Source organism: Oncorhynchus gorbuscha, linkage group LG13 (genome assembly GCF_021184085.1).
Source record: "Oncorhynchus gorbuscha isolate QuinsamMale2020 ecotype Even-year linkage group LG13, OgorEven_v1.0, whole genome shotgun sequence".
Classification (NCBI taxonomy): Eukaryota; Metazoa; Chordata; class Actinopteri; order Salmoniformes; family Salmonidae; genus Oncorhynchus; species Oncorhynchus gorbuscha.
Window position 1 is genome coordinate 72937988 of NC_060185.1, and position 24990 is coordinate 72962977.

Genomic DNA, 24990 nt, shown 5'->3' on the forward strand with positions numbered 1-24990 from the left:
CCTGAAACCCCACCTCTTTAAGGAATACCTAGGATAGGATAAGTAATCCCTCTCACCCCCCCCCCTTTAAGATTTAGATGCACTATTGTAAAGTGACTGTTCCACTCGATGTCACAAGGTGAATGCACCAATTTGTAAGTCGCTCTGGATAAGAGCGTCTGCTAAATGACTTAAATGTAAATGTATGTAAATGTAAGCGAGGGCCAGCCAACGAGAGCATACAGGTCATAGTGATGGGTAGTATATGGGGCTTTTGTGACAAAACGGATGGCACTGTGAAAGACTGCATTTAATTTAATGAGTAGATTGTTGGAGGCTATTTAATAAATGACATCGCCGAAGTCAAGCATCGGTAGGATAGTCAGTTTTACGAGGGTATCTTTGGCAGCATGAGTGAAGGATGCTGTGTTGCGAAATAGGAAGCCAAAACTAGATTTAATGTTGGATTGGATATGCTTAATAATGTGAGTCTGGAAGGAGAGTTTACAATCTAACCAGACACCTAGGTATTTGTAGTTGTCCACATATTCTAAGTCAAAACTGTCCAGAGTAGTGATGCTGGATGGGCGGGCGGGTAGCTGCGGGCAGCGATCGGTTGAAGAGCTTGCATTTCGTTTTACTTGTATTTAAGAGAAATTGGAGGCCACGGAAGGAGAGTTGTATGGCATTGAAGCTCGTCTGGAGGTTAGTTAGAACAGTGTACAAAGAAGGGCCAGAAGTATACAGAATGGTGTCATCTGCGTAGAGGTGGATCAGAATATCACCAGCAGTAAGAGCGACATCATTGATCTATACAGAGAAAAGAGTCGGCCCGAGAATTTAACCTAGTGGCACCCCCATAGAGACTGCCAGAGGTTTGGACAACAGGCCCTCCAATTTGACACACTGAACTCTGTTTGAGAAGTAGTTTGTGAACCAGGCGAGGCAGTCATTTGAGAAACCAAGGCTGTTGAGTCTGCCGATAAGAATGTGGTGATTGACAGTGTTGAAAGCCTTGGCCAGGTCGATGAATACAGCTGCACAGTATTGTCTCTTATCGATGTCGGTTATGATATAATTTAGGACCTTGAGCGTGGCTGAGGTGCAACCATGAGCAGCTCAGAAACCAGATTACAGAGAAGGTACGGTGGGATTCAAAATGGACGGAGATCTGTTTCTTAATTTGGCTTTCGAAGACTTTAGAAAGGCAGGGTAGAATAGATATAGGCCTGTAACAGTTTGGGTCTAGGGTATCTCCTTCTTTGATGAGGGGGATGACCGCGGCATCTTTCCAATCTTTGGGGATCTCAGACGATACGAAAGAGAGGTTTATTAACAGGCTAGTAATATGGGTTGCAACAATTGCGGTGGATCATTTTAGAAAGAGATTTGTAGGGGTCCAGACATTGCAGCTTTTCCAGAACATCAGCTATCTGGATTTGGGTGAAGGAGAAATGGGGGAGGCTTGGGCATGTTGCTGTGGGGGGTGCAGGGCTGTTGACCAGGTTAGGGGTAGCCAGGTGGAAAGCACGGCCAGCCGTAGAAATCTGCTTATTGAAATTCTCAATTATCGTGGATTTATCGGTGATGACAATGTTTAATAGCCTCAGTGCAGTGGGCAGCTGGGAGGAGGTGCTCTTATTCTCCAAGGACCTTACAGTGTCCCAGAACATTTTGGAGTTTGTGATACAGGATGCAAATTTCTGTTTGAAAAAGCTAGCCTTTGCTTTCCTAACTGCCTGCGGATATTGGTTCCTAACTTCCCTGAAAAGTTGCATATCGCAGGGGCTATTCGATGCTAATGCAGAACGCCACAGGATGTTTTTTTGTGCTGGACAAGGGCAGACAGGTCATGAGTGAACCAAGGGCTATATATGTTCCTGGTTCAATTTTTTTTGAATGGGCATGCTTATTTAAGATGGTGAGTAAAGCAGTTTTAAAGAACAACCAGGCATCCTCTACTAACGGAATGAGGTCAACATCCTTCCAGGATACCTGGGCCAAGTCGATTAGAAAGGCCTGCTCAAGGCCTCCCGGGTGGCACACTGGTCTAGGGCACTGCATCGCTGTGCTAGCTGTGCCACTAGAGACTCTGGGTTTGAGCCCAGGCTCTGTCGCAGCCGGCCGCGACCGGGAGGTCCATGGGGTGACGCACAGGTGGCCTAGCGTCGACCGGGTTAGGGAGGGTTTGGCCGGAAGGGATGTCCTTGTCTCATTGCTCACTAGCAACTCATGTAGCGTGCCAGGTGCAGTTCACGCTAACCAGGTCGCCAGGTGCACGGTGTTTCCTCCGACACATTGGTGCGGCTGGCTTCCTGGTTGGATGCGCGCTGTGTTAAGAAGCAGTGCGGCTTGTTTGGGTTGTGTTTCGGAGGACGCATGGCTTTCGACCTTCGTCTCTCGCGTGCCAGTACAGGAGTTGTAGTGATAAGACAACAATTGGCTACCACGAAATTGGGGAGAAAAGGGGGTAAAATAAATCAAATACATTTCTTTTTTTAAAAGACCTGCTCGCTGAAGTGTTTTAGGGAGCGTTTGACAGTGATGAGGGGTGTTCATTTGACTGCAGACCCATTACGGATGCAGGCAATGAGGCAGTGATCACTGAGATCCTGGTTGAAGACAGCAAAGGTGTATTTGGTGGGCAGGTTGGTTAGGATGATATTTATGAGGGTGCCCGTGTTTAAGGATTTGGGGTGGTACCTGGTAGGTTCATTGATCATTTGTGTGAGATTGAGGGCATCTAGCTTAATTTGTAGGACAGCCTGGGTGTTAAGTATGTCCCAGTTTAGGTCACCTAACAGTACAAGATCTGATGATAGAAGGTGTGCAGTCAATTCACCCATGGTGTCCAGGGCACAGCTGGGTGCAGAAGGTGGTCTATAGCAAGTGTCAACGGTGAGAGACTAGTTTCTGAAAAGGTGGATTTTTTAAAGTAGAAGCTCAAATTGTTTGGGCACAGACCTGGATGGTATGACAGAGCTCTGAAGGCTATCTATGCAGTAGATTGCAACTCCGCCCCCTTTGGCAGTTCTATCTTGTCGGAAAATTTTATATTTAGGGATGGAAATTTCAAGCTTTTTGGTGGCCTTCCTAAGCCAGGATTGAAACATGCCTAGGACATCCGGGTTGGCAGAGTGTGATAAAGCAGGGAATAAGACAAACTTAAGGAGGAGGCTTCTGATGTTAACATGCATGAAACCAAGGCTTTTACTTTTACAGAAGTCCACAAATGAGAGTGCCTTGGCAATGGGAGTGGAGCTAGGCACTGCAGGGCTTGGATTAACCTCTACATCACCAGAGGAACAGAGGAGGAGTAGGATAAGGTTACGGCTAAAGGCTATAAGAACTGGTCATCTAGTGCGTTCGGAACAGAGAGTAAAAGGAGCAGGTTTCTGGGCACGGAATAATAGATTCAAGGCATAATGTACAGACAAGGGTATGGTAGGATGTAAATACAGTGGAGGTAAACCTAGGCATTGAGTGGCAATGAGAGAGGTATTGTCTCTAGAGACATCATTTAAACAAGGTGAGGTCACTGCATGTGTGGGAGGTGGAATATGGACATTAGGGAGAGGCATGGGTAGCGTTGTGATCATGGCGTCTAGTGAGTAGCTGGGCTGGGCTGGAGACACGGTGATTAAGACAGGTAGTGGGCCAGGGCTAGCAGGCTAGCAGAAGGGCCTTAGGGGGACGTCGCGATGGAATAGTCAGTTGCAGCCCCCTCGGGCGGTTTACGTCGGCAGACCATTCGTGATGGATCGGCAGGGCTCCGTGTAGTAAAAGGGTCCAGGCCAATTGGCAAAATAGGTATTGTTGCCCAAGAAAATTGGCTGATGGACCTCTTCAGCTAACAGTCCGATATGCTCTAGACAGCTGGTGGGCCATAGCTAGCAGGCTAGCAGATGGGCATTCAGAGGAAGTCGCGACGGAGGAGCCTTAAACCCCCACTGGCGGATTAAGTCGTGGGGAAAGAGAGTCCGGTAAACTCTGGGTTGAAACGCGCTGTGCAGACTGGCAGGAATTGTCCGGGATAAAAGTTAGCTGATGACCGCTAGCAGTGGCTCGCTGACAGCTAGCTAGTAGCTAGTTAGCCGGCTAGCTTCAGTTGGGGGTTTCGGTTCTAAAGTAAAGAAAATTACAGATCCATGCCACATTTTGTGAGGCGGGTTGCAGGAGAGTATGTTGGAGTTGAGGTTAACAAATATAAAAAAATATATACGAAATGCATCCAACAAGTTTGTAAAGGTACAAGCTTGATCTAATCATTGCATACTAATAATATGCGACCAAATACTTAACTTTTGACGACTTTAATACACATAGGTGAATTTGTCCAAATTATTTTGGTCCCCTAAAATGGGGGGACTACACAGTTGAAGTCGGAAGTTCACATACACTTAGGTTGGAGTCATTAAAACTCATTTTTCAACCACTCCAGACATTTCTTGTTAATTAACAAACTAGTTTTGGCAAGTCGGTTAGGACATCTACTTTGTGCATGACACAAGTAATTTTCCCAACAATTGTTTACAGGCAGATTAGTTCACTTATAATTCACTGTATCACAATTCTAGTGGGTCAGACGTACACATACACTAAGTTGACTGTGCCTTTAAACAGCTTGGAAAATTCCAGAAAATGATGTCATGGCATTTAGAAGCTTCCGATAGGCTAATGGACATCATTTGAGTCAATTGGAGGTGTACCTGTGGATGTTTTTCAAGTCCTACCTTCAAACTCAGTGCCTCGTTGCTTGACATCATGCGGAAATCCAAAGAAGTTTGTCAAGAGCTCAGAAAACAAATTGTAGACCTCCACAAGTCTGGTTCATACCTGGGAGCAATTTCCAAACGCCTGAAGGTACCATGTTCATCTGTACAAACAATAGTATGCAAGTATCAACACCATGGGACCATGCAGCCATCATACCGCTCAGGAAGGAGACGCGGCCTGTCTCTTAGAGATGAACGTACTTTGGTGCGAGAAGTGCAAATCAATCCCAGAAAAACAGCAAAGGACCTTGTGAATATCCTGGAGGAAACAGGTATAAAAGTTTCTATATCCACAGTAAAACGAGTCCTATATCGACATAACCTGAAAGGCCGCTCAGCAAGGATGAAGCCACTGCTCCAAAACCGCCAATAAAAAGCCAGACTACGGTTTGCAACTACACATGGGGACAAAATCGTACCTTTTGGTCCTCTGGTCTGATGAAACGAAAATAGAACTGTTTGGCCATAATGACCATCGTTATGTTTGCAAGGAGAAGAACACCATTCCAAAAGTGAAGCACGGGGGTGGCAGAATCATGTTGTGGGGGTGCTTTGCTGTAGGAGGGACTGGTTCACTTCACAAAATAGATGACATCATGAGGCAGGAAGATGATGTGGAAATATTGAATTAACATCTCAATACATTAGTCAGGAAGTTAAAGCTTGGTCGCAATTACCCCAAGCATACTTCCAAAGTTGTGGCAAAATGGCTTAAGGACAACAAAGTCAAGGTATTGACCTCAATCCCATAGAAAATTTGTGTATGCAGATCTGAAAAAGCGTGTGCGAGCAAGGAGGCCTACAAACCTGACTCAGTTACACCAGCTCTGTCATGAGGAATGGGCCAAAATTTACCGAACTTATTGTGGGAAGCTTGTGGAATGCAACCCGAAACTTTTGACCCAAGTCAAACAATTTAAAGGCAATGCTACCAAATACTAATTGAGAGTATTTAAACTTCTGACCCACTGGGAATGTGTTGAAAGAAATAATAGCCGAAATAAATCACTCTCTCTACTATTATTCTGACATTTCACATTCTTAAAATAAAGTGGTGATCCTACCTGACTTAAGACAGGGAATTTTTACTATAATTAAATGTCAGTAATTGTGAAAAACTGAGATTAAATGTATTTGGCTAAGGCTAAGGTGTATGCAATCTTCCGACTTCAACTGTATACAAAAAATGTTGTAATTTCTAAACAATTTACCCGATGGATTAAAATACCCTCAAATTAAACCAGTCCTCACTTTAACCTCATAGTCATTGTATCATTTCAAATTCAAAGGGCTAGAGTACAGAGCCAAAACAACAACGTAAAAAATGTCACCTTCCCAGTACGTTTGGAGCTCACTGTAGTTCCATTTTTAGCTGTCAGAGTCAGCAACAGTAGGTTTGCGTCAGCACCTTGTTGCTCAGTCCTTAATAAAATGTGTCAGCCACTAGCATTCAGAGCTACCACAGTATCCTCTAAATGTGAATCTTTAACATCCCCGAACAATCAACATCAGTACCAATAACCACTTCCTAAGCAAGCTCCTGCAGTACTATCTGCACCAACCTTGTGGGTTTGCTTCGCCCTGCACTCCGTTGACCCAACAACTTTCAGGTACACTAACAACACATCTGACATGCAAGAAGCATTTCCCTCAATAGAAACAACAGTCTTTTCACCACAGAACTCATCTGTTTATGGCTACTCACTTTAAAGATCAATATCACACACACTTTATGAATCACATTACTACAAAGTCTACTCTTGGCAAACCAAAATAACAACGCTTTTGAAATGCTGTTACTGTAAGTTATCTACTTCAGTGACAGAGTGAGACAAAGCAATACACATGGTAGTATACCCATGTTCCTTATCTTCATGTCATCCCAATAATATCTCTGGATACATTATCCAATGATACAGGAATCTCAGAAAATCCTTCTCCCACATCCATCTCTTGTTCACCAATTGCTAGCCCACACATCCCCAGTTGTCTCTCTCTCTCTCTCCCTCCCTCTCTCTCACACTCCCTCTCTCTCTGACAGACAGACGAATCAGTGCAATCAAGAGACTTGACCTTTGGCCCTCTACTCAGTGCCATTAAAATCCATTCAGATGTGGCTCCTCCCAGGGAGGGACTTGAGACTCACACTGAAAGCCTCCCCATCTTAAATGTCAGCTTCTATAAGTCTGGCCACTTGCTTGCAATCATCTGAGTAATTCCTTTGTTGTAAAAGAGTGGTCTTTTGGTTCTACAGATGCACCCCAAAGACATGCTAGCCTCTCATCATTATAACAGGGGTGTTTATCAATTTTTGTGGGGTATGATATTTGTGCTTCTAACTTTCTCACTCAATTTTGTTTTCATGATTCATTCACGATTATCTGGAATCATGGTAGCATTCACATTCACGTAGAAGTACAAATATATTATCTTCTTATTTACAATAAAAGTGACTCCATAATGACACAATAGATTATTTACCAGTAATTTCTATTGGGGACAAAATAATCTAAAACACAACCAAAACAAACAGCAAATGCATCCAACACCTTTGTAGTCACAAGCTTGATGTAGTCATTGCGAGCTATGAATACTTCACTTTCTACTACTTTAATACACATATAAGTGAATTTGGTCCCCTAAAATGGTGGTGCTATGTACAAAAAGCGAAGCAATTTCTGAACGGTTCACCCGAAATGGATGAAAATACACTGCACTTTAACCTCATAGTCATTGTTTTATTTCAAATCCAAACTTTTGGAGTTGAGTATTTAGCCAAAAGAAGAAAACATGCTTCACTGTCCCAATAATTACAGAGGACACTATTGATCTGCCTTATTGCATCCAGCAAAAGTGCAGTAACCTGACATAACATACTAAACAACACAACATACTAAAATACCTAGACACACTGCATAATTGTCTCTCCAAGATGATAACAAATAGCAAAGTAACGATCATGGTTTAGAGCATTGTGTCCAACTGGATTACATAGGCATCCCATGCATATCAAATGAAACAAACAAATGAATTGAAAAGCACCAAAATTAGCTGCAATTATGCCCTTTGTGTTGTCGATCCTCATGTGAATGTGATGTGAACGCTGACAAAGGAATACATTTTACCTGAGTTTGATACTGAATGTAGCTGCCTTGACACACTGTACATTTAGTCCATCCACAGTGATGGTGGTAATTGTGGCAGAACATACAGTTGAATCTATAATTGTGACTGCTAACGTAGCATTTGCTTAGATGGTTGATGATGTATCCATGAACAAGAGGCCTTAAGAACAGTGCAGTTTAGTACAATTGCTACTGTCGTTCGCATCAATGGGCTGAACTAGAGGGAGATTGAGCCTGCTCATCCATGTAACCAAATTTTAGTGTCCAGATTATGTTTGTTTTCTTTGTTACTGATACAAACATAGACCAATACTGGGACACATATCTAAGATTGTGTCCTAAATTTCACCCCATTCCCTATATAGTGCACAACGTTTGACCAGAACCCTGTGGACCATGGTCAAAAGTAGTGCACTAAATAGGGAATAGGGTGCCATTTGGGAAGCAGACTAAGTCTAGTAGCCCATACCAATGAGGGTAGAAGACTCTGTCCGGAGAAAGCCCTAAGAGATAAATCTAGCAAAGCCAATCCCACTTGTCTTGATTTATTCCCTGAGACACAGAGGTTTCGTAATCAAAGTAGTTAATGAACCCCTCAGAGGATCATTGTGAGAAAGCCTCAAGTAATACCACACTGTTTATGGCATTAAAGACTATTCAGGTGTCCTCAACATTTACAGGCTATTGATTAGGTCAAGTTTGGTCTCATGTTTGGCCCAGAAATATGTAGTAAACATAATAAAATTGTTACCACATAACCTACAGTATGTAGCAAAAATAATATATTGTTACCTCATAACCTACAGTATGTAGTAAACAGAAGATAATGATACCTCATACAACCTGGAGTATGTAGTAAAAATAATATATTGTTACCTCCTATAACCTGGAGTATATAGTAAAAATAATATATTGTTACCTCCTATAACCTGCAGTATGTAGTAAACAGAAGAAAATGTTATCTCCTATAACCTACATTATGTAGTTAGTATGTAGCAGTTTGTACATGGCTTCACTCCCATCACATAGCATCGAGAACATACATCATTGACAGACAACTTTAATTGTTGCATCTCGTTGTGTTGTTGTCCTCCGGTGGATAGCTAGCTAGCTAAAATTGTCCCTTTCCTAAATTAGCCATGGATGGGGATTTGGATTTGTGGTTTTACTTCATTCTCCTTACTGGCCAAATATTATAACGCCGATTCTGATCCAACCGTACAGTAGATTCATATATTGTGCCCCTGAACTGAGAGGATGGAAGTTCAGTGTGTAGATAGACGTAGAAGGCTAATGTTAACTAGCTAACATTGCCCATGAATGGAGGCTAGGCTCGCAAGCAAGCATTTTGGCCAGGTAGCCTAGGACAACAAAAAATAAAAGCGTGTACTGTATGATAGACTGTTTAGGCAACATGAAAGAGAGGAGTATGGGATTTGCGTTTCTCTACAAGTAAATTGTTTTTGGTATCTTTTAGTTAACACTGTATTAGACTAAGCATAGGTGATTTGATGATGTTGAAATGTGGAAGCTGGAATGGTGCTGGAGTAGTGGAGGCAGCTCCTGTTTTCTTTTCGACTTGCGGTAACTCTCTGACGTTCTAAATTAATAGTTGGTTAGTAGCCGGAAAATGTCGTAAACATTACCTTGCTTGACCATAATGTCGGTCATGTAACGGTTGGTTTACATGCAATATTCTTTGTGGACTCCACCGGACAGAGGTTGCTCTCCGGTTTTGTGATGAAACAAAGGTGTGGTTGAATTCATTCTGTCACTGTGTCTTTTTATTGTCTCAGCCTTAGATCTATATATCACCGTGGCAAAGCATATGAACTAACAGGTTAAAGGGCGAACAACGCAATTATCGCAACACATAGGTTGTAATATAGCTTTTTGTCTGGCTTCACCAGTTATTTTACCCATGCACTGCTATTATCCTAACATGTTGGTTTTCTGCCTCTCGTTATTGAATTATTCCTGAGGAAGCCACATGGGTGCTCCTCCCCCTCCCCCTCCCCCACGCACACCTTTCATTTTGAACATGCTGAATAGAAGCAAGTGTTGAAAGAGGAATGAAAAGACGAGATGAAACAGGGAGAGCGACGTGTGAATCTGAATAAAGATATGTCAAAGCCACTGCTATTGACAAGCAGCTAAAGGCCGAATTCAATCAAACCTGGGGGAAAAAAACATAGTTACTTGGTTGGGTGAAAAATGCACATAGGTAAAACAAAATAACAAAAAACTATGTTTTAGGTGAGAAGTAGGCATTAGTGTAAAGCTGAAAAAATAATGTAAATTCACATGAGCATCACAATGCTCTACAGTACCAAGGTTTTCCAGCACACAGCTATGACCTACTACAGTAGCTATGTGGGTCTATTGTGCTTCAAACAAGGTGTAGGCAGGATGCTTAGGATTCAAACCTTCTCAAACAGCCTAATTCAGTTTAGTAATGTGGTGTCTGCCTGTATTTCCATAAACCTTTATTTTATCATTGAGAAAAATACAAATCTATTGGTCAGCAGGTGTCCAACATAAAACCAGGTGGTGGTGTGTTAGAAACAGTCACTCCAATATAGAGGTCTATAGAGCCTGTATCCATTCCTGATTCCTGTCACCGTTAGCTTACCTTGTTTTGCAAACATGGTCCTGTTTTGTCTATTGCTGTCATGATCAATCGGCAGTTCATTACCTTAAGTTGAGATTTGTTGTCACTGGCCTACACACAATACCCCATAATGTTAAAGAGGAATTATGTTGTTAGAAATGTTTACAAATTGATTAAAAAATGAAAAGCTGAAATGTCTTGAGTCAATAAGTATTCAACCCCTTAGTTATGGCAAGCCTAAATGAGTTCAGGATCAAAAAAATGCTTAACAAGTCACATAATAAGTTGCATGGACTCACTTTGTGTTCAATAATAGTGTTTAGCATGATTTTTGAATGACCTGCTCATCTCTGTACCCCACATATACAATTATCTGTAATGTACCTCAGTCGAGCAGTGAATTTCAAACACAGATTCAACCACAAAGACCAGGGATGATTTCCAATGTCTCAAAAAAGAAGGTCACCTATTGGTAGGCTGGACGGTTTAGGGCTGGATGGTTTGAAAAATCCGACATGGAATATTGCTTTGAGCATGGTAAAGTTACTAATTACAATATGGATGGTGTGTGAATACACCCATTCACTACAAAGATACAGGCGTCCTTCCTAACTCAGTCGACGGAGAGGAAGGAAATCGCTCAGGGATTTCACCATGAGGCCAATGGTGTTTTTAAAACAGTTGCAGAGTTTAATGGCTGTGATAGGAGAAAACTGAGGATGGATCAACAACATTGTAGTTACTCCACAATACTAACCTAATTAACTGAGTGAAAAGAAGGAAGCCTGTTCAGAAAAAAATGTTTTCCAAAACATGCATCATGTTTGCAACAAGACACTAAAGTAATACTACAAGAAATGTGTCAAAGCAATTAACTTTTTGTCCTTAATACAAATTGTTATGTTTGGGGCAAATTCAATAAAACACATTACTGAGTACGACTACATATTTTCAAGCATAGTAGTGGCTGCATCATGTTATGGTTATGCATGTAATCTTTAGGGCTGGGGAGTTTTTCAGGATAAAAAATAAACAGAATGGAGCTAAGCACAGAAAAAATCCTAAAGGAAAACCTGATTCCGTGTACTTTCCACCAGACACTGGGATTTTAATTTACCTTTCAGCAGGACAATAACCTAAAACAAAAGGCCAAATCTACACTGGAGTTGCTTACCAAGAAGACAGTGAATGTTCCTGAGTGGCTGAGTTACAGTTTTGAGATAAATCTGCGTGAAAATATATGGCAATACCTGAAAATGGTTGTCTAGCAGTGATCAACAACCAATTGGACAGAGCTTGAATAATTATTTAAAGAATAATGGGCAAATGTTACACAATCCAGGTGTGAAAGTCTTTTATATATATATTTTTTTTTACAAATGTTAGAATTGTTCTTCCACTTTCTTCCGGCTGAATGCTGAATGTGGCTGATTTCAAACCGGTTTCAATGTCCTGCAATAAGAGCTTAGATGCAAATATTTGTGAAAACTCCTCACAGTTGTTTTCTGTGAGTGTCACTGAGTAGGCTGATATTCTGTTACAAGGGTGCAATATCCATACGTTAGGCTGTGCAGTGCATATAAGTATGCCCCCAATGCAAGTAAAAAGTATAATATAGCCACAGTGGGATTTCAACTGATTTGTACATTAGTTTTGTAAAATAAACTAATTATTGTCCTTTGTTTAATTCATATAAACAACATTCTGACCTTCTCCACTATCTGTGTCCTTTTGAACTGCTTTCAAATTGAGGGACTTTTATATTGAAGGCAATCAGCAACTTCATTTGTCAGAAATGCTACAAAAAGGTAGCAAATAGATTCATTACAAATGAAAATAGAACATTAAGCCGACCGGCGCAAGTATAATGTAACTGCCACTTGGGCAATGTTTACTGGTTGAAACCAGACAAAGTAATTTGAAATGAATTAAAATGAAAATGTACCCCGACAGGTAATTCTTGTTGTGGGAGTTTCCTGCAAAGCAGGTGATTGACTTGAGCACTAGAACTAAGGAAAAGGACCATTCTGATAACAGTCAATGGACTCATCTCATCATTCATAATAATGGCCAATCCTAAAGGCTAATTAAGTGGCTACTCTGACTTCTAATTTGAGTGACCTTTTGTTAAAAACCACAAAATGAAATAAATGACCGAATTACACAATAATCTAAATCATGTTGGTCGCAAAGTGTCTCAGTATCAATTCAAAATATACCCTTGGTATCCTAGCCAGAGTACCTAGTAAATAACCATTTATGTAACCCAATGGTGTCTTTTATTACTGAAATAATGCATGACATAATATACAAAACAGACTATAATTGTAGAAAAAGCCTATGGAGTTGGTGGAATAATCCTTTAATTCATGGCCACTTGCTCAGCTGGGCCAGGGGAGCTTTAATTAGGTCAGATGGAAAACATAAAATAACTCAAGTCTAATCCAGACATTCTGTGCGTCCATGAATCCACCGAATCTGTTACCCTTCATCTGAACTATCTGTTGCAATCGGGAGAGCGGGTTATAGTTCTTACAGCAGAGCGCGGCTTGGCGCGCACGCTTCAAACCTATTGAACATAATGTAAATGGTTAATGTTCACGACCCTACAATCAAATTCATAATCACAAAGGTCAAATCATAATCATTCTCATTAACAACCCCTTTTTATGTGACAAAATGTGCAATTCACACATAATTAGGTAATTCAGCAATTCAGTTCAATAAGAAGTCAATGGGAATCCTCACTGAGTCATTTAGGCTCATCATATATCAGGAGAATAATCATAAATCACCATAAATCAGGAGAATAGTAATAAAAATAATTAAATCAGTGATCGGTTATCACAGGCTATTTATGCCGTCGATATATGGTTAACATGTAATGAAATGACATGTATATATGAAGAAAACTTGAAAGGGTGAAATATGAAATGCCATTATTGTTTGCTGAACTGATCAATTCTGAAATCAAACTGATGGAAATTATAGATTGAATAACCGACCACTGATTGAATTATTTGTATTATTAGAAGAAGAATGGCAGAAATTGTCATGTTTTGTCTTAGATTGTCTTGTCATTTTGCTTTTCCTTCTGTTCGTTTTCCCCCTGCTGGTCTTTTTAGGTTCGTTCCCCTTTTTCTCTCTCCCTTCCTCTCTCTCTTCTCTCTATCGTTCCGTTCCTGCTCCCAGCTGTTCCTATTCCCCTAATCAATCATTTAGTCTTCCCACACCTGTTCCATATCTTTTTCCCTGATTAGAGTCCCTATTTCTCTCCTTGTTTTCCGTTCCTGCCCTGTCGGATCCTTGTCTATTGTTCACCGTGCTGTGTCTGTGTATCGCCCTGTCGTGTCGTGTTTCCCTCAGATGCTGCGTGGTGAGCAGGTGTCTGAGTCTGCTACGTTCAAGTGCCTTCCCGAGGCAACCTGCAGTTCATGATCGAGTCTCCAGTCTGTTCTCGTCATTACGAGTGGAATTATGCTTTTTGATTGTAAAGTTACTTTACTGGATTAAAGACTCTGTTTTCGCCAAGTCGCTTTTGGGTCCTCATTCACCTGCATAACAGAAGGATCCGACCAAGAATGGACCCAGCGACTATGGATTCTCTCTACTCTACTCTCGAGTTCCAGGGAGCGATGCTCGACAGACACGAGCAGGAATTGTCTGCTGCTCGGCATGCCGTTGAGACCCTGGCCGCTCAGGTCTCCGACCTCTCAGGACAGTATCAGAGTCTTCGTCTCGTGTCACCAGCTACTTCCGGTTCTTCCGAGCCTCCGGAACCTAGGGTTAATAACCCACCATGTTATTCTGGGCAGCCCACTGAGTGCCGCTCCTTTCTCACCCAGTGTGATATAGTGTTCTCTCTCCAACCCAACACATACTCAAGAGAGAGAGCTCGGATTGCCTACGTCATATCACTCCTTACTGGTCGGGCTCGGCAGTGGGGCACAGCTATCTGGGAGGCAAGCGCTGAGTGTACTAACAATTATCTGAACTTTAAAGAGGAGATGATAAGGGTTTTTGATCGCTCAGTTTTTGGGAAAGAAGCTTCCTGGTCCCTGTCTTCCCTATGTCAAGGTAATCGATCCATAACGGATTACTCTATAGAGTTTGGCACTCTTGCTGCCTCCAGTAACTGGAACGAGCAGGCGTTGCTCGCTCATTTTCTGGAGGGACTCCACGCTAAGGTTAAGGATGAGATTCTCTCTCGGGAGGTTCCATCCAGCGTGGATTCTTTGATTGAACTCGCTATTCGCATTGAACGACGGGTAGATCTTCGTCACCGAGCTCATAGAAGAGAGCTCGCGTTAACTGTGTTTCCCCTCTCTCCGACACTACCGTCTTTCCCCACTGACTCAGGTGTTGAGCCCATGCAGCTGGGGGTATTCGCATCTCGACTAAGGAGAGGGAACGGAGAATCACCAACCGCCTCTGTCTCTATTGCGGTTCCGCTGGTCATTTTGTCATTTCATGTCCAGTTAAAGGCCAGAGCTCATCAGTAAGCGGAGGGCGACTGATAAGCGCTACTAGACGGTCCTCTCCGTCAAGTACATGTACTACCTTACCGGTCCATCTACGCTGGACCGGATCGGCAGCTTCCTGCAGTGTATTAATAGACTCTGGGGCAGAGGGCTGTTTTATGGACGAAGCCTGGGCGCGGGAACATGACATTCCTCTCAGACAGTTAGGGGAGCCCACGGTCATGTTTGCCTTGGATGGTAGTCCTCTCCCCAGTATATTATATGAAACACTACCTTTAACCCTCACTGTATCTGGTAACCATAGTGAGACCATTTCTTTTTTGATTTTTTGTTCACCTTTTACACCTGTTGTTTTGGGTCATCCCTGGCTAGTGTGTCATAATCCTTCTTTTGATTGGTCTAGTAATTCTATCCTTTCCTGGAACGTTTCTTGTCATGTGAAGTGTTTAATGTCTGCTATGTCTCCTGTTTGTTCTGTCCCCTCTTCTCAGGAGGAGCCTGGTGATTTGACAGGAGTGCCGGAGGAGTATCATGGTCTGCGCACGGTCTTCAGTTGGTCCAGAACCAACTCCCTTCCTCCTCACCGGTCGTATGATTGTTGTCCTGTTCTCTTCAAGAAGCGTTTTGCATCCGCTCCTATCCTTGTTGCACCTGACGTCACTAAACCGTTTATTGTTGAGGTTGACGCGTCGGGGTGGGCGTGGGAGCCATTCTGTCCCAGCGCTCCGATACTGACGATGGGGTCCACCCTTGTGCGTATTTTCTCATCGCCTGTCACCGTCGGAACGTAACTATGATGTGGCTAACCGCGAACTGCTCGCCATCCGTTTAGCCCTAGGCAAATGGCGACAGTGGTTGGAGGGGGCGACCGTTCCTTTTGTCGTTTGGACTGACCAAAAGAACCTTGAGTACATCCGTTCTGCCAAACGACTGAATGCGCGTCATGCTCGTTGGGCGTTGTTTTTCGCTCGTTTCGAATTCGTTATTTCTTATTGCCCGGGTACTAAGAACACCAAGCCTCATGCTTTATCCCGTCTCTTTAGTTCTTCTGTGGCTTCTACCGATCCCGAGGGATCCTTCCTGTTGGGCGTGTTGTCGGGTTGACTGTCTGGGGAATTGAGAGACAGGTTAAGCAAGCACTCACGCACACTGCGTCGCCGCGCGCTTGCCCTAGTAACCTTCTTTTCGTTCCTGTTTCTACTCGTCTGGCTGTTCTTCAGTGGGCTCACTCTGCCAAGTTAGCTGGCCATCCCGGCGTTCGGGGTACGCTTGCTTCTATTCGCCAGCGGTTTTGGTGGCCTACTCAGGAGCGTGACACGCGCCGTTTCGTGGCTGCGTGTTCAGACTGCGCGCAGAAGAAGTCTGGTAATTTTTTTTCTGCTTCTGCTCCTGGTCTTGCTGGGTCTCAGTCTGTTCCCTGCCATCGCATCTCTCCTGTTCTTGTTCCTGCCCTTGCTGTGTCTCAGTCTGTCCCTAGTTGTTACTCTCCTGGCCTGTTTGGTCCTGTTTGCTCTAAAGCTTTCAGTTCTCTACCCGTGTCTCATTTTTTTTTTTTAGAGTAGTACCCTAGTTTCCCTTTTTTTCGTTTTTCCGTTACGGTCCTGAGGAGAGGAGTTGGGTTCTTTCTCGGGACGTGCTGGACCGTTTGTGATCTATGATTTCCTCCGTTGCCGCCAGTGTTCCTCCTCGAGAGCGCCAGGAGGCGCTCGGTGAGTGGGGGGGTACTGTCATGTTTTGTCTTAGATTGTCTTGTCATTTTGCTTTTCCTTCTGTTCGTTTTCCCCCTGCTGGTCTTTTTAGGTTCGTTCCCCTTTTTCTCTCTCCCTTCCTCTCTCTCTTCTCTCTATCGTTCCGTTCCTGCTCCCAGCTGTTCCTATTCCCCTAATCAATCATTTAGTCTTCCCACACCTGTTCCATATCTTTTTCCCTGATTAGAATCCCTATTTCTCTCCTTGTTTTCCGTTCCTGCCCTGTCGGATCCTTGTCTATTGTTCACCGTGCTGTGTCTGTGTATCGCCCTGTCGTGTCGTGTTTCCCTCAGATGCTGCGTGGTGAGCAGGTGTCTGAGTCTGCTACGTTCAAGTGCCTTCCCGAGGCAACCTGCAGTTCATGATCGAGTCTCCAGTCTGTTCTCGTCATTACGAGTGGAATTATGCTTTTTGATTGTAAAGTTACTTTACTGGATTAAAGACTCTGTTTTCGCCAAGTCGCTTTTGGGTCCTCATTCACCTGCATAACAGAAATTCCCTAAATACAGGTGTGCCAAGCTTGTAGCGGCAAACCTAAGAAGACTCAAGGCTGTAATCGCTGCCAAAGGTGCTTCAACAAAGTACTGAGTAAAGGGTCTGAATACTTATCTAAATGTCATATTTTAGGTTTATATTTGTAATACATTAGCAACATTTTCTAAAAACCTGTTTTATTTATGGGGGTATTATGGGTTATTGTGTGTAGATTGATGAGGGAATAAATCAAATGTAAAAAAAATTGAATAAGTCTGTAACGTAAAAAAATGTGAAAAAGTCAAAAGGTCTGAATACTTTCCGAATGCACTGTAAATATGATATAATATATATAATATGCTACTTACGGTGACATATAACTAATAGGTCACTATAAAAGCATGTATTTTCCTCCCTCTTGCGTCATACTGGATTTGCAGGTCTTCAAAATACTGAGAGAATATCTGCAGAATCAGATACAACCCAATACCCATATCATGAAATACCCCACATCTTGATACTGTTTGGTACAATTATCACATTGTAAAACTTGGACTCTGCAGTCACTAAAGCTTACAGTTTTTCTAACACAAATAAATGCAGTGCAGAAAGGTGCATGCAAAGTGCTATTCCATATGCTTCAGGTGCCATATGAGCAGATATATTTGAATAGATCATCCCTTAGTTTGCATAAGTGCAAAGTCATGTACTTTGTAGACATAGCTGAAAGTAACTGAAAGTATACTAAACCTCAAGTCACATTTCAAAGAGAGTTTCTATCAGTGTTCTATACTCCCACTCCCCCCTCATCAATCAGTCAGTAGGAAGCTTTGCAGGGAGATTTGTAGGGAGCTTTGTGGATTGTGACTTCACAGCATGGGTATTTCGCCCACATAAAGAGTTTGTTGCCCCACGGAGACCTGAGGTGAGGGACACAGAGAGCCTGTTTCTGGAAGATAAGCTTAAAATGAGCTCCCCTGCAAACACACCTCTTCATAAACCATCATTAGCACAGCAATTTCTGATGGTATATTACTGATTTCGTTTTGTGGCTCTCCTTACTGACCATGCCTACTTTAGTTATCGACTTTCCCGACTGCTTCCAGGAGATTGACTTGATAGAGTCTAATCCTTTAAAAGAGGTTGAATAGTAACATTGAAAAAGAGGGAATAGAAATTGGGCTTTTGGAAATGGAAACTTAACGTTGAACTTTTTTTAGTTCATTCTAATGGTGCTGTGATATTTTATTGACCTTTTATTTAACTAGGCAAGTCAGTTAGGAACAAATTCTTATTTACAATGACAGCCTACTGGGGAACATTTCCTTGTTCATGGGCAGAACAACAGATTTTTTTACCTTGTCTGCTTGGGGATTCAATCCAGCAACCTTTCAGTTAGTGGCCCAACGCTCTAACCACTAGGCTACCTGCTGCCCCAAGTGGCAAATGACAGCAGTCTTGGCAAGAAAATGACATGGTATGGATGTCAAAACACCAAAAGAACAGAGTACCAATGGTTGACGCAGTTTTTGTGCAAGTATGTGCTGCAATGTGATAGATACACCACTTTGCTGCAGGTCAAAAGCATTTTCTTTCTTCATGTTCAAAGTTAAAATACGAAAATCCGTGGAGCACAGTGCACATTGCTTATCAACCCCAGCAGTTGTTTTAGAAGGGCAGCTACACCTTACAGGCTCTCTCCCCATCTTACCGTCCCATGTGTAAGCTAAAATTCTCTGCCAGACAATATCATTTAGAAATGTCTGGCCCAAACACAGCCCATTCGGGTTGTCTCTGGAGCTCTTGTTAAAATTCCTGACCCTGCAGCCAAATACCAATGCCAAGCTTCATGGGGACTTCTAACACAGCCAGGAGTGCAGTAGGATCCAAAATGCCTCCAAAACAACCCAAAACCTGTCACCGCCACCACATGTTGGTGGGAATTATTACTCGAGCATGGTTTCAATAGATGGACGGAGAACCGAACTATCAAGTGCCTGCATATATGAGTTGGTTGGCTGAGGTTTGCAATATTGCTGCATGTGAGGACTTTCATTCCATTGTCCGTGGCTTTCCAAATACATTGGTGTGGGGTGGGGCCTATCTCTGCCCTCAAGGTGTCGAGCATCAAGGGATCTGTTAATTGCACTGAATGCAATTTTAACTCTGGTGTGCACTTGTTCGACCATTTTCATCAGGAATAGTGTTAGTGCAGCTTAACCTGCAAAACAAGGCCACCGCTGCGCTCTGAAAGGTCTAGGACGCCCCTGAGGTTTGGGGTACGAAGATGCTGCATACGTCAGTGTGATCGCTACATTTGTGGGCAAAGGCGATAGCCCCCTAGGTGCCCCCACCCCACCAATCTGGAGGAATAACACAGTAATATTACAAGCCAGAGAGCACTGTGGAATAATTAACACCCATGGTCCTGATGGTTAGGGCCTCCTACATTTAATAACTGAATAGTATCAAACCGCTGACACTGCTACACCACTGCCACTACCACTGTCATGAGAGAGGTGGGATGCGTTTAGTTCTAATAGTCCAAAGATGAGACAGTCAAGCCATGGTTTTGACAGACTATATTGTAGTTGGTATCCATGTGGAGCTTTTCACGACATGTTCTCAAAACCTCGCCATAATAAGGCAGATTCTTATCATGGTGTTGTCTCATATTTCCTTGCCATTTTCACTTCACTGTCTTGTCTCTGCAATTTTGACAGAATTTCTCACAACCACACACTATCTCTCACACGATCATCTTATCCCATGTGTACAAGCCTCTTTTATGCTACGTAAATGATCCCAGATGATCCCATTTGACTTCAGAATCAAACTGTGCCAGATACAAATAGGCTCCCTTCAGAGACTTAACACTTCTTCACTGACCAAGTGTCACCTTTGAACAGGTGAAGGGGACTGAATGGCTCCGGCTCGAAAAAATGAAGTTGTCACCATGTGGGAATTTTAATGAGTTGTCTAGGGCTCTGAAAAGGATCACGAAAAACACATTCCTGCCACCCTGCATGAGGGGACAGAGGGGACACGGGGTGTTCAGGGGGATGTCTCCAATTACCCAACAGAGAACTTGACAGCGTGAGAGAGGGAACTTTCCCCTGTCACTCCTGATAAAGTATAAGAAGGGTACTTGCTTACAAAATGTAGGTGATATGGTATCTTTATTTTATATGGTATATTTATTTTATATAATATCTTCCTTTTATATGGTACCTTTCTTTTATGTGTGCCAATGTATACAGTATGATGTATGACAAAGCCAGAGTGGCCCCGTTAAGAGATCTGGGACATCACTGCTTCTAGCGGACAAACTTCCCCGTAGTCAACAGATACACTATATTCCAGGAATAAGGGGGAAGAGAAGGCTTTTCATATCCTTTCACGCAGCTGTCTATTTTTTTCTACCAATCAATGGCATGCTTAAAGTTGAGAATGGAGGGAGTTCTTTTTTTGGGATGGGAGATTATGGAAATGGGTTGTAATTGCGGAGACCCAGGACTTTGTGAGCGGGAAGAAAACAGAGAGCTATAACACAATCATGCAGCTGGTGTGATCATGGAGTCAGGAGTGCAGAGATAAGATACACCATCTGCAGACTTAACAAAGCTCCAACATAAAGGGTTTTCACTACTGCGGTGAGCGGAACATGCATCGACGTGCTCCATTTTGTGCAGGGGTGGGGTGGCGGGACTTTGGAAATTAAGATAATGGTATATGAAGATAGGGGCCGATTCAGACATTGGCAATATTTAACATTACTGAAATAGGAAACAGAACATAGAAAAAGTCCAGATAGGATATAAATAAGACATTTGAGAGTGCCTATGCTTGCAAGTTAAAAGGCTGTACAATTGAAATTCTACATAATGGCACTACATTTCATAAACTTTAGTGTGGGGAAGTTGATATGACGATATGCTTCCGTTTGCTGTCGTATGACTGGTTTCACATTTGTCTCCAGCGATCATAAGGTTAAATAGATCTAAAAAAAGTGTCATTTATATTTACAATCACCTTATCAAAACGGATTACTCATTTACCTAGCTTTTATCAATAGCTCTTATCAAGTGCATGGAGAATGTTGTTATTTCTATCAGAAGTTGATGCTATTTCCACTTGGAACCAGTATTTTCACTAGACCTTATTCATGTTTTCCTCGCATGTAAAGATGGTGGAATTATTTGGGAATTGAGTCAAGCTCAGGATACGGCGTATCTGTAGACACACCACCACTACACCTTCATTTATTAGATCTCCACCCAGAAAGAATTGTGGGTGAATAACATGCTATTCTGATGCTTAAGTTCATGGTCAGAATACGTATGCTTAGCCTGGGTTGGAATTGGCCCCATAGACCACAGCTCAAGCTGTCTTTCATGGTTAGGCACGAGGGCTTGGGAAAAATACATTATCGGATAATTGTGGGTTGTGGAAATTATTACATTGACTTTGAGCCAAACAGTGGGATTTGTGCATTGCTTCCAGTGCCTTAAAATGTGCTTTAATTTACATGCAATAACTCTTGTTTTCTTTTGACACAGTTAAAGGGGCATTGTGCCAGAATTCCACAACTTCATATATTGTCCTTGAACATTTGTTGTGTTTACAATCAACATGTCAAAGCCTTATTTTCTGGTTGCTATAGCCGTGTTGTGCATTAAGACACTCCCCCTTAGCAATGATTAGGTCCAGTGGTACATCATCTCATACACCATATGGATATCAATGCTAAAGAGAACAAATCTCTGCCATGCATAAAACACCCTGTCGTTTTCAAAGTAATTTCCATTGTGATTATTTCATTTTCTCTTGGAAGTACCTTAGTTTCTTTCAAATGTTGGCTCTTGCTGACCTCTACGAGAAACATGCAAAGAGAGAGGTAAGAGGAGTACTACTAAGCAACATTATCACTAGAAAGGAACTTTATTTGAAAACAAAAGTATTTTCCCTTGAGCATGAATTACTTTCTGTGGAAAAGTATTTCTCTTGAGCATAACAATTACAAAGTAGCACCCAAACAGACCGTAGGACTAAACCTGGGGAACCAAAATAAATACTAGACATCCACAAGGCAGCCTTAGTCTACAGTAGCTACAGGGAAAACACTGTGTGAACTCTCAAATATTTGACTAGAAAGTGAGAAGGCGGCAGAGCAGCTTTCATCCTTGTGTATGGCTTAATTGAGTTTCGATATATTTTTTTAAATATTATATTCACTTGAAAATATGAGGTTGCCCAAATCCCAGCATAAGATGTACTGTAGCTACAGATAGCCAGTATAATACTGTCTTACCATGGACAATCAGAAAAGACTGATATTAGATACGACACAGGACGCAATCCCAGGCAGGCAATAAAAAAACGACCCCTGTGGCGATGTGAATCCTTGCTCTAATATGAGGTTGCCCAAATCTGTGAGAAAAGGTATTAAAAAATATTTATATTGTAACCAGGAGCTTCTGAAGCAATGCATTGTGCTATATCAGTCTGGCTCTAATATCAGCTTGGTGAGGGGTTAGGTCTGTATCAGATAGGGCCCAGATAGATAGCTTCAGCACAGTGTGCATCAACAACCCAAAATGACTATTTGTGCCACTACAGCACATTGCAGCACATTGAACATATCATTTGCATACATATCATTTGCACCTCCCTTTGCAACTGGATCCTGGACTTCCTGACGGGTCGCCCCCAGGTGGTGAGGGTAGTTAGCAACACATCCGCCACGCTGATCCTCAACACTTGAGTCCCTCAGGGGTGCATGCTCAGTCCCCTCCTGTACTCCCTGTTCACCCACGACTGCGTGGCCAGGCACGACTCCAACACCATCATTAAGTTTGCAGATGGCACAACAGTGGTAGGCCTGACCACCGACAATGATGAGACAGCCTATAGGGAGGAGGTCAGAGACCTGGCCGGGTGGTGCCAGAATAACAACCTATCCCTCAACATAATCAAGACAAAGGAGATGATTGTGGACTACAGGAAAAGGAGGACACCATTCTCCTCGACGGTGCTGTAGTGGAGCAGGTTGAGAGCTTCAAGTTCCTTGGTGTCCACATCATCAACAAACTAGAATGGTCCAAACACACCAAGACAGTCGTGAAGAGGGCACGACAAAGCCTATTCCCCCTCAGGAAACCAAAATGATTTGGCATGGGTCCTCAGATCCTCAAAAGATTCTACAGCTGCACCATCGAGAGCACTAGTGCGTACGGCCCGGTACATCACTAAGGGGCTAAGCTGCTTCCCATCCAGGACCTGTACACCAGGCGGTGTCAGAAGGAGGCCCTAAATATTGTCAAAGACCCCAGCCACCCCCAGTCATTGACTGTTCTCTCTACTACCGCATGGCAAGCTGTACCGGAGTACCAAGTCTAGGCTTCTCAAAAGCTTTTATCCCCAAGCCATAAGACTCCTGAACAAGTAATCAATAGGCTACCCGGACTATTTGCATTGTCCCGCTCCCCCAACCCCTCTTTTACGCTGCTGCTACTCTCTGTTTATCATATATGCATGGTCTCTTTAACTATACATTCCTGTACATACTACCTTAATTAGACCGACTAACTGGTGCCTGTATATAGACTCGCTACTGTTATTGTTCACTGTCTTTTTATTGTTGTTTTTATTTCTTTACCTATCTAATGTTCACCCAATACCTATTTTTTACTTAAAAATTGCACTGTTGGTTGGGGCCTGCAAGTTAACATTTCACTGTAAGGTTGTATTCGGGGGAGCACGTGACAAATAAACTTTGACTTTATTTTATTTGTTGCAAAGAACCGTAAAAAGAAGGTAAATACTGCGCTGATTGCTCTACATCTAAACGGTAGACTGGATTGTTAAATGAATGTTAATTCCCTAGACATACAAGATGTCCTATCAGATTGAACACCTCATTCATAGTACCTAGTTCATTAAATTGGCTCTAAATTGATCTAATGAACTATTATGCAAGACTGTACAGGACATGTAAATAACACCCTCGGCAGCGTGTCATTTTCCAATAGCAGATCAGTGTTGGTTTGTGTGTGTGTCTATGTATTCTAATTCCAACAATTCAAATGATTTCAAGCAGTCTAAGCTTCAATCATTCCTCCAAGGCATGTAGCAACTCCACTACAATGGATTGAGTGCACCAAACGAGTTCAACCAGTCTTGAGTTAATCTAATAGAAAGCAATTACCAAAACAAAACAAAGACGTCTCCAATACTTAATGCATCAAATCTAACCGCACCTCCTCGACTTTGTATTTCCACTGCGATGCGGCGATTACTCGCTTTCACTGCAAGGGCACCCTTTTTGTTCACTCACTCAAACAAAGTCACAAACCGACTCATCAAATTCTCTCAAGGTGTAGCCGAAAGCAATTACAGAAACACTGGGTGGAAAAGCTAGCCCAAGCCTCTCTCCCCCCACCACATTGTCCTGATAAAGGATTGCCTTCCAAACAAGATGAATCGTGTTTCTCTTTTTCCCCAAGCCTCAGCACTTTAGTGAGGCATCTTAATGTACCATTGTATGCTCATTAGGAGTACAAGGTACCACAGAAGCCAATAATGGGTCGGATTTCCAACCCGCCCAAGTTGAGGGAGAGCTTAGGTACACTTGGTACCTTAAGAAGCAAAATGATTGCCATGTGGAGTCCTCCCTCCCGAATGGGAGGTGCACTGCCTTATTCGACACATACAAGAAGGGACAGTCAATTACGTAACATCGTGCTGGAGTGCACCACGATATTAATCCCACACGAGAATGGAGAGAGTATCAAGAGG

At 42.6% G+C, this 24990-nt stretch overlaps 1 protein-coding gene across 3 annotated transcripts in view; it reads right to left on the bottom strand.

Moving 5' to 3' along the window:
• The window catches only part of LOC123993494 (leucine-rich repeat and immunoglobulin-like domain-containing nogo receptor-interacting protein 2), a 346736-nt gene that overhangs the window by 25982 nt on the left and 295764 nt on the right, over nucleotides 1–24990 (bottom strand). The window contains exon 1 of one of the 3 annotated variants that reach the window (XM_046295696.1): nucleotides 9526–9642. The exons of the other annotated variants lie outside the window; for them this stretch is intronic. The gene's annotated coding sequence lies outside the window, so the exon portion shown is untranslated. Of the gene's footprint in view, nucleotides 1–9525; nucleotides 9643–24990 lie in introns of those variants that run through there. 3 annotated transcript variants of the gene reach the window in all.